Source organism: Sorghum bicolor, chromosome 10, assembly GCF_000003195.3.
Source record: "Sorghum bicolor cultivar BTx623 chromosome 10, Sorghum_bicolor_NCBIv3, whole genome shotgun sequence".
Taxonomy (NCBI): Eukaryota; Viridiplantae; Streptophyta; class Magnoliopsida; order Poales; family Poaceae; genus Sorghum; species Sorghum bicolor.
Genome location: NC_012879.2, coordinates 22,676,071 through 22,687,221, shown reverse-complemented (window position 1 = coordinate 22,687,221; position 11,151 = coordinate 22,676,071). Strand labels below are relative to the sequence as shown.

Here is an 11,151-nt window from a genome sequence, read left to right as displayed (position 1 = left end):
ATCGTCAATAGACAACCTAATGCATTGGTCCAGTTTTCGCTCACCCCACTGAACTTCATTCAAGTGGCTGACTCTCAAGAACCAATCTTTCCATCCCACTGTGGGATTGGGCCATTAATGGAAAGTATCATTCCACAGATCCAAAGAAAAATTCTCGGCTCTAAAGGGGATTCTATTTGTTTCTGCGTTAATAAGATCAGTGGGATCTGGATCTCCTAACGGACCAAGACATTGGAGATGTGGCTGATCGGTAGGGATGATAATTTTAATGGACAGATCCTAATGGTTTTGAGGGTAAAGAGAAGAACAAAAAAAAGGGGGAAGAATGTTCAGTAAAATAAATTGCGGATGAATAGGGATGCGAGAAAAAGCACAAAAGGTGGAGTGAAGAACTGACCTCAGGAACGGTGAAGTTGATGGCCATCTTGAAGAGGATGACCGAGGGCTTCGGAGTTGGTGAAGAAGGGACTTCGTTGGAGATCTTGGAGCTCTCGAACAGCGCCGCCACCGGGAAAGTGGAGTTGGAGCTGTGGAATGATGTGATGAGGAAGGAGTACCCGAGAAGGAACTATTTATAGGACAACACGAGCAAGGGCAAATCTGACTTATCTCTTCGCCGTATCCATGAAATCCAAGGGTACTCAGGTAGATATGGTAACTATTCGCACGGTAATCAAGGGATTGTGCAGGCAATTTGATAGGAAGCGGTCATTATCCAGAGATATTTTACTGTGCGGGATCTCCTGGTCGGTCCATCGGCAGCGCCTTGTAACTGTAATGTTGCCGATGGGCGAATGAAGTGGAGATAGCCGTTTGGGAGGATAAGATATGGGCGTCCTAGTCAGTCCATCGGCAAGTCCTTGTAACGGTAATATTGCCGATGGGCGTTTAAAGTGGAGGTGCCCGTTTGGGAAGTTGAGGATTTTGAGGAATCTGCGGAAGAGTCAGATCAGGGTTGTTTGGATTAAGGTTGTCGGTTACCAAATTGAGAGAATTAATTACGGAAAGGCATCATTTACTGCGAAGAATTTCGGAGCATTAATGCTTTCATACTCCGAAATTGGGGGGCATTGTTGACACCGTTTTTGGGCATGTGTCCATAATCCGTAGAGTGTAGGTCAGCAGGACAAGACGGCAGTACTTGATCTACAGAATGGGTTACCGATGAGGATAGTTGTCGATGGAGGGATAGCTGAACGTGACCAAGTCCATAGGTAATGACGTGTTTGTGCCGATGGCTACAACAAGGCAGTCTGCCGATGATGCGGGGGAAGGACTTGGAAGTTACCGATCGGCTTGTGGAGGTGTTCCAGTTTGTCACGGGAGGATGTTTTTATGTTTTCTTTAGTTATTTAAATCATTTTGTGTACGGATTCTGTTTAAATTTAGAATTCGAGTTCTAGTCGTGTCTGGTTGTAGCTCTTTGGACAGGGTATAAATATAGACCCTAGAGTCTTGTAAAAATCATATCGATCAATCAATCAAACACCAGTTTTTACTCATATTCCAGCCTCTACTATTTCGACGACTTCATCATACTTTTTCCTTTTTATTACGAGTTCTTAGGAATTCATCGACTTAAGCTCGTCGTGTTCTCAAGTTCTGCGTGAATACCTCTTGGCCGTGGCATCCGGGCGCATCGCTGTTGTCGGGACCAAAGTATTCGAATTATCACCTTTGCCGATAGTAAGGTCAAATCGGCTGGCAAGCCTTAACATTTAAATCGGGTATTAGCCTTTTGTGTTCGCAGATCAGCTTTTGCATCAACAGCCCCTAAAACAAAAGTTGATCAAAATAAATAGCTCTACAGCTTTGCTTTAAGCTGCAACTCCAAATTCCAAATAAAAATTGAAATGCAATTCAAAACTAGTTCTAGGTTTTTAAATAAATCTATTTTGGGGATTTTTATATTAAATCCATTTCTCAAATTCTAGAGCTCCCAAAATTTCACAAAAATATTCTTAAATCTTCTAAAACACATTTCGACCCACTTTGGTCATCATAAGCATTTTTGAAGCAAGCATACTAATTTATTATATTTAATTCATTTAAATCAAGCACATAAAATCACAATTTAAAAGGTACTATGCTTATGTGATGCTATGCTCATGCCATGCTTGATGAGAATACTTATGAGGCTAAGTGCATGCTTAACACCTAGGGTGTTACAGCCCTTCCCCCCTTAGGGAAATCTCGTCCCAAGATTTTAGGTTACTAACCATTTCTTATGAAATTTTGGATAAACTGTTTTTAGGTAATCCTCGATTTCCCAGGTGGCGTCTCTATCATCGTGATGACTCCACACCACCTTGTAGGTTTTGACAACTCTGTTTTTGGTCACTCGCTCCTTGGTATCTACTATACTCACAGGTTGTTCTTTATATTCCAAATCTTCCTTTATCTTAATCCCCCGAGGTTCAATCCTTTGTTCAGGTACTTTCACACACTTTCTTAGCTATGATACATGAAAAACTGGAAAAAGATGGAGCTCAACTCTTCAGGTAAATGGATTTTGTAGGCCACAGGGCCCTTCCATTCAATTATCTGATATGGCCCCACGTACCTAGGTGCAAGCTTACTCTGAACCCTGAAGCGTTTAACTTTCTTCATCGGTGTAACCTTGAGGAAAACATAGTCACCCACTTTAAACTCAAGCGGCCTTTCTCCTCTTGTCGGCATAACTCTTTTGGCGTGATTGCACGGCCTTCATATGTTGCTGTATGATTTGTACTTTCTTCTCAGCATCGTTCACAAAGTCGATACCAGAGTATCTCCTCTCACCAGGTTCGACCCAGTTTAACGGAGTCCTGCACTTCCGACCATACAAAGCTTCGAACGGAGCCATCTTGATACTCTCTTGATAGCTATTATTGTAAGAGAATTCAGCCAAAGTTAACCATGATTCCCAAGATCCTTTTGAAGATAACACACAAGCTCTCAGCATATCTTCTAGCACTTGATTGAGTCTTTCTGTTTGGCCTGAGGTTTGAGGATGATACGCTATGCTTCTCACCAGACTAGTCCCCAAACTCTTGTGCATTCATTCACAAAAGTGAGCGGTGAACTGTGGACCTCAATATCAGCCATGTATAAGTCAGCATACTCGGGAGGTCTGTACAAGTTCTTCACTAGGAGGAAATGAGCCGATTTGGTCAATTGATCCACAATCACCCAAATCGAGTCATTCCCTTTTCGCATAGTTGGCAATCCTATGATGAAGTCCATACTGACCTCTTCCCACTTTCATTCTGGAACTGACAACGGTTGCAGCAACCATGCGGGTTTCATGTGTATCGCTTTAACTCGGCAACACGTGTCACATCGAGCCACATATGCTGTTATTTCTATCTTCATTTTGGTCCACCAAAAGTGAGACTTCAGATCTTGATACATTTTACTACTCCCGGGATGGATGGAAAGCTTTGAAAGATGTGCTTCATCCATGATTTGATTCTTTAGCTCTCGGTTCTTTGGAACTACCAACCGATGTTGAAACCAAAGCACCCCTTTCTCGTCCACTCAAAACTGAGTCTTGGGGTCATCCTTGATCTTTTCCTTAATATGAGAAATGCCCTTATATGTCTTCTGACCTTCGATGACTTGACTCTCGAGTTAACAACCGAGCTGTATGTGACACAGAACCTCAGGATGCATCAAGTTGAACCCATCTGAAAACAAAGGTTGGACCACTTGATAGTGTGGTTTACGACTTAGGGCATCCGCTACCACGTTAGCCTTGCCTGGGTGGTAATGGACCTCAAGATCATAGTCCTTGATTAACTCCAACCACCTTTACTGCCTCATATTCAACTCAGATTGAGTAAATATGTACTTAAGGCTTTTGTGATCCGTGTAGATATGACACTTATTCCCAAGCAGATAATGCCTCCAGATCTTTAGAGCGTGCACAACAGCTGCTAGTTCAAGGTCGTGAGTTGGATCGTTGACTTCATGTTTCCTCAACTATCGTGAAGCATAAGCTATAACTCTACCCTCATGCATCAGCACACATCCCAAACCACTTTTCAATGCATCACAAATCATATCAAAAGGCTTCTCGATGTTCGGTTGTGCTAGAATAGGAGCAGTGGTCAGTAGCTTTCGCAAGGTGCGAAAGGCTACTTCACACCCCTCTGTCCAGGCGAACTTCTGATCCTTTTGTAGTAAACTGGTCATGGGCTTAGCAATCTTGGAAAAGTCGGGGATGAAACGACGATAATACCCGGCTAAACCAAGAAAGCTTTGAACTTCTGAGACAGAAGTTGGTGCCTTCCATTCCATAACTTCTTGTACTTTTGATGGATCCACAGTGATCCCTTCTTCTGATAGAATGTGCCCCACGAATGGAAGTTTCTTAAGCCTGAACTCACACTTGCTGAGCTTCGCATATAACTGATGTTCTCGCAGTCGTGTCAGCACGACCCTTAGATGCTCAGCATTACCTTGCTCATTCTCTGAATAAACCAGAATGTCATCGATGAACACTACAACAAACTTGTCTAACTCTAGCATAAAGACTGAGTTCATCAGATACATAAAGTATGCAGGAGCATTTGTCAATCCAAATGACATGACAAGATACTCATACAACCCGTATCTTGTAGAAAAAGCAGTCTTTGGTATATCTTGCGGGGGGATCTTGATCTGGTGATACCCAGACCTCAAATCTATCTTGGAGGACACCTTGGCTTCAGATAACTGGTCAAACAGGATGTCAATCCATGGCAGAGGATAATTATTCTTGATTGTCACAACATTGAGCGGACGATAGTCCATGCACATGCTCAAGGATTGATCCTTCTTCTTCACAAACAGTGCCAGACAACCCCATTTAGACAAACTCGGCCGAATGAAACCTTTATCCAGCAACTCCTTCAATTGAGTTTTCAATTCAGCGAGCTCGTTAGGTGGCATCTGGTACGGCCTTCTAGAGATTGGTGCTGTACCTAGTATCAACTCTATAGCAAACTCTACTTGCCTATCCGGGGGAAGTCCTGGCAACTCTTCCAGAAAAACATCAGGAAACTCACAGACCACAGGTATGTGCTCTAGCAGAACCACTTGTATGGCACACAAACGACTGGCAAAGTCAAAGCGCCGGGGTAACCTGACCTGAAGCATGCCCTCTCCCTTTGGATCCTTAAGGGAGAGAGTTCTTTGTCCTGCATCTATGACTGCACCCTAGTCTGTCCTCTTATCCATACCGATGATAACATCCAAAACTAATCCTGGCATGACCACAAGGTTTATGCAAAACCTTCAGCCGCTGATATCCAAGGTAGTCCGTGTTACTGCTTTGTTGGTCAACACATCAGCCCCAGCTGAACTGATGCGATAACCACAACCCAACTCGGTAACTAGTTGATCATGCTTTTGTGCAAATGCTTGGCTCATAAATGAATGTGATGATCCAGTATCAAACAAAACAACTGCAAGATGTTGGTTGACAGGGAACATACTAGTTGTTACCGGTTCTCCTTTCGGGATCTCCTCTATCGAGGTGTGGTTCACATGGGCTGAGTAGGTTGTCTGCTGCTTCTTGGGGTAAGGACATTGTTGACGGTCCTTAAGTACCAAATTTAATCATCAAATAAACAAAGAAAAGGATCCAAATGCAACCAACAACCAGACTTAGGGTTCTATCTGACATAATTTCACGAGTTTTGGTGTTTGTCTATTTCTGCAGGGGTTTATCAGAAAACATGGAGAAAAGGCCCACACGTCGGGTTTACATAGACATATTAACATGTGTGGCAATTTTCTATCATCTAGATGACTCCAGAAGCCATGGGAACGAACAGGAGGCCGAGCGGGCCCGGGGGCACGACGCCCGCCCTCCCCCCTAAGGCGCCCGCCCTGCTCTGGCAGCCAATCAGGCTCCGCCTCGTGGATTATGCTCCACCGACCTAAAGGATTAAGGAAAACCGTGCAATTAAGGTCGGTTTGATTCGACGGCCCACGTTCATTTGTAAGGGATATATAAGCAGGCCTCCTAGCCCCTGGAGAAGACACCTCTGCATCCCTATTCATTATTCATAGACAGAGCAAAAGCTAGGGTTTGGAGATGAGAGCTCTCCTCTCTTCTCTAAACTAGAGTAGATCTAGATAGTAGCGAGATGGAGAGTGAGGGAGGATTGGAGGAGAGGCCGGCCTGTCGGTTCTTCCTCCGGTTGTACTTCGCCATGATAAAGCTCTAATCAAGCTTGCTCATGGGATGACTCTGGTAATCTATTTCTTTTTCATTATGCAATTACTATCCATGTATGTTCTGGTTCACAACTCTTATAAGTACTTTAATCTATAGGACGCTATAGGTGACACTACAAGAAATCTACCATCTTTTGACATTTAACATTAGTCATAATACCTAGAAAATAAGTCATATGTTGTCATTTGTGACTTCAAGTTGATAAAAAATGAAATGTCAAAAGATGACTATCTTTAATGACCACTTATGACTTTTAGTGGGCAAAGTCATAGCATTATGACTTTGATTTTAAAAGTCACAAACACTTATGACAACTGTTTAAAGTCATAAGTTTTTTGAAGCTTGCCATGTAATTATATATAATTTTAATTTCATATTAACTAGATTTCATGCCTAATAAACATCCATAACAGGTCACTTTATTCATCAACCACATACATATGTAAACCATAGCTGCCCACAATACTCATCAACCATATAAGATAAGTTATCTCAAGTTTTCACTAAAGCCAACATTACCAAGTCTGCTTGCACAATTCATGACATGTCACCATTACACAAGGAATAACACACATACAATCTAGCTAGGTCAAATGGCAGGCACAAGTCATAATATATTTGCTTGCACAATCTAACTAGATTCACTACAAAATGCCTCATCTCCATCTTATCAAAAGAAAAATATTATATGTTTGCTTCCTCCAAGGCCTCCCTCAACCTGTAACATCAAGACGACATAGAAAAAATTAGAAAGAAAAATGAATACACATGTATCTATATTTGTGTATCCGAGAAAACAGCTAGCTGAAAATTAGACTAGCAAAATTATTTGCATACAAGACACCACAATTTATTTATGTTCTTTACCCCCACACGATGTAGGTCCAGTTTTTCTATAGGGTTAAGACATAATGGAGCTAACAAAATTTCTAAGGATCAATCTAAGTTTAATGTAAGACATCAAACAGATTTCAATATAAAATAAAAAAAATATCATAAGCAACGGCTAGGGAAATAGAAACCTACCGATACAAAAAAGTAGTGCTGCTGCCAAGAGCACATTCAAATGCCTTCCCAAGGTGTCCAATTACACATGGAGCAGCTGCAGTTACAATATGATGATATCAGACTTGGCTGGTATATATCAACAAGTTCAGAGAAAATTGGTACATGACATAGTATATAAGTCTCTAGACTGCAGTCTCTTTTAGTCTCCCAACTTCAATTTATAAGTCACTCTTTATCAATTAGAGGCTGGCTTTTGTATCACAATATTACAATTTTTATTCTTTTTCGTTTAGCTGGTATGATTAATAGATAAGAAACAAAATCCAATGTTGTTTTTTTCTGTAAAGACAAGCATCATATGTTTGTTCTCAGCAAGCTGCTAGCTTATGCATTTGAATTTTCAAATAATAAGTCGACCATGCATGGGGATAAATTGCATAGTTCCGTTGTTCTCAGTATTTCCATTCAACCAAAAAAACAACATATGTTTGGCACTGTCAAAAAGATAAATTACCTTCAAACCAAACTATCTCGAACCCAAACTATCTCAAACCCAGCACCAAGAGTAACCACTTCAATAAGACAGAAGCAAATGATCAACACATCCCTTTGTTCCACAAAACTCACAGCCTGGAGATCACTTGATGCCTGCAACAACTTAGTCTTGTCTGCAGAAAACAGCAATAAGCAAATATCAGCATTGAAGCTAAAATGAATATATATAAGATAAGGCCATGGTATAAATAGGGTTAGCACAAGTAGATGCCTCTGTAGATGGAACCAAATGACTAGAAATGACTGGCTTGCTGAACCTTTTTGGTATACTAAGTTATGAATACTATTAAATTTAAAGTCATACATCTGCAAGGTAAAAGCAAGTAGGTTTTCATTTAAGGTCAATCATGTGACATGCTAATGCTTAATTACATTGCATATATTCAACTAACAGTAATGCAAGTAGTGTAGAACATTGCATATATTCAACTAAAAGTTAAAATATTTTGTTCAGTTGTAAGAACCAATACACCACCATTAATGAATCTGGGTTGCTGCTACTGTGAATTAACATCGTAGAGACAAATATTACTAACTGTGTAGGTGAACATAACAGCTACATGAACTGTCGCAGGAACCAAACCAAACAACTAAAGACAAAGATAAGAGTAGTTCTCTGAACCTAAAAGTTGAATGAGCTACTGCAGTATAACTCCAAACCCATGTCCTCGTGGAGCTCAAAAAATAAACCTGCAGGTTGAAAGATAATTGCTTTGCTGAAAGATAAGTCCATAGAAATAGCTAGTAGAGAAAATCCAAACAAAAGCACATGACTCAAGCTGTGCACTGGATAAACACGATGCCTACTACGGCACCATCCATGGCCCTGTCACTAAACGGGTACACCATGGATTAGCCTCTCTACCATAGCACCGAACGGATCTGGGGTCCTCGTTGACCAGGAGAAGCCGTCAAGATCCAGGCCATTGCTGCTCAGATCTGAATTGAAATAGAGAAGCTAAGTTAGGGATTGGGTATTTCACACAGCACAAATGGAGAGATGGACCTCTGATGATGCTCGGGATCCCACTCAGTAGGAAGAGGAGGGACGGCTCCGGCCTGTGTGCGGCGTGGCGCCCAAAACCCCTAGGCCCAGTCATAGTCGTCCCGGTGCGGCTGGCCCGGCGGCGACGGCGGCATGGGTTGGTGGAGCGGTGCTTGGGGTCAGGCGGTGGCTGAGGCACGGACGGCACTGGAGAGGGCGACGCCGGTAGCAGCCCAGTTGGAGGAGAGAGCGGGTGGGAGCAGGTTAGCAGGGAGAGGAGGGCGGCGTGAGAGAAGGGTCTGGGAGAGAGAGAACTCACGGAGAGAGAGGCTTCATGAGGAAGACATCGCCCAGGAGAAATGTCAACATTATTGTTTCATTTTCATTTCTTTATTTTCTTTTTTTATCATCTTTTCTTATTCTTTTCTTTTTAAATGGTAAACTGTGATATCAATATACGACACTATTTTTAATGTAAACCATGAATATCAATGTACGACACTTATCTAAGGTTCACTCTATTTAATTTAAGCCACTGCTTGGAATTTAATCGGAGTCAGAAATTACGCCCATGATTTGTAACGCTTATTTTTTTCTATCAATGACCCTATTAATCATTCATCACAGAAAGGGGAGTGCAGGGGAAGGCAGCGCGTTGTTGTTTAATGTTTTTTGGGAAAAATGCACCTTGAGGAATCGAACCGTGACTGGCTTAAGACATTTTTTATTTATGACATAAATTAATCAAAGTCACTAAGCTAAGTTGGCTCCACAAAAGAAGTCATAAACTAAACAAAGTAGTGACTATTTAGTCTAATGTCATGAGGTAAAAGTCATAAGATGGCAGATTTCTTGTAGTGTGAGAGTTGTAGTATAGGTTTAAGCGTGGTGCTTAGACCTAGATTACTTGTGGATATCCCCTGTTAGCCAGAGCGTGGCAGGCCGTGTAGGTGACTGCTACGTAGTCCTCTGTAGTCCACCTCCCGTTAGCAGGACTGGTAGGAGTCCTCGACCTTAGGTACAAGCATCATCTGTGTTGTTTTATACTTATGGTACGCCACAGACAGACATACCCCTTTGAAGTGGAGAAACCCTAGTTATCCTCTCTATTCTCCTATTATCGCCCATATATTAGATTGCTCTACTCTATATTCCCCCATTATCATTTTACCTTTAATATTGTTCTTATTCAATTCTATCACATTTCCTATTTTACACCAACATGTCTGTCTTGGATAAGTTAGAGCGTAGTCGGTTCTTCCGTTTCCCTATGGATAGGATAAAACCTTTAACCGGGTAAAAGCTACAATGGTATCCGTGCGCTTGCGGATTTATCTGTGTGCGTATAAATACCATAGTACACTCTAGTGTCATGCTGGGGATGGCAACCTAGTATTCAAGTGGTGTTAGCAAGTGTCAACAAGCTTTTTGGCGCTGTTGCCGGGGAGACGGTTGCTGAGTTGACTACAAACTAGCTTAATCTTTTTTTCAAAAAAAATATATAAAAGCATAATATATTTTCCTTTTACCCTTTGCCTCATCTCTGCTATTCTTTCTTCTTATCTAATCTTTGATCTCTGGTCTATCATGAATGCAAACATGTCTATCTATCAGTTTCATAGACCTACGGGCACACATCTCGAACCACCAAAATCTTCAAAGCCTATCATGACATCTAGTTTTGAGATAAGCCCGAAATACATAGAATTTCTTCAAAAACAACCTTTCTCAGGAGAAGGTGAGGAAAACCCATACACACACCTCGAAGAGTTTGGAAGCTCTTTCCGTTCTCTTTAACAGGAAAAGCTAGACACTGGTATAAACTCAACGTAGGAAGTGCTCACGGAGATTGGAAGGTGCTATCCAATAATTTTTGTCTAAAATATTTCCCAATCTCCAAAGTGATGGATCTTTGGATTGAGATTCTTTCTTTTAGACAACTAGAAGAAGAATCTCTTGGCAAAACATGGGACCGCTTTATTGACCTTACTCTCACTGGCCCAAATCTTTCTATTCCAGAAGAAGTTCTTCTAATTCACTTTTTTAAGGGCCTTAGTAGGGAAAATAAGCAAACCCTTAATGCGGCCTCTCGAGGATCGTTCCACCGCCTGTCCGCTAATGAAGCTTGGAATTTGATTGATTTAATGAGTGAAAAGTCTCCTAGCATTTATATCCCTGAGAAAGAGAAAGAATCAGTTCCTAAACAAGAAGAGAAAGTTTCGATAGCCAAATTACAACCACTTCAATCTGAAACTTTAGCTATCGATCCTAAACCATCAATACCCCAAAATTCTCCATGGGAGGAAGGAATTCTGACCTTAAATCTTTCAGATGCTGATGGTTTAGACTTCTGGTTCCATAAGAGACCTTCAAGTAGGGATAATTCAAATCCCTG

General features: G+C 41.5%; 1 long non-coding RNA gene across 2 annotated transcripts; it reads right to left on the bottom strand.

The window, feature by feature from the left end:
* Window positions 6,687-9,084, bottom strand: LOC110431329. 2 transcript variants are annotated; one of them, XR_002448814.1, is made up of 5 exons: window positions 8,778-9,084; window positions 8,394-8,710; window positions 7,731-7,884; window positions 7,235-7,310; window positions 6,687-6,926 (listed from the first exon to the last, which is right to left on the bottom strand). It is a non-coding gene; the product is annotated as an uncharacterized LOC110431329 (long non-coding RNA). The 2 variants fall into 2 exon arrangements; XR_002448816.1 differs by having other exon boundaries at window positions 8,802-9,084.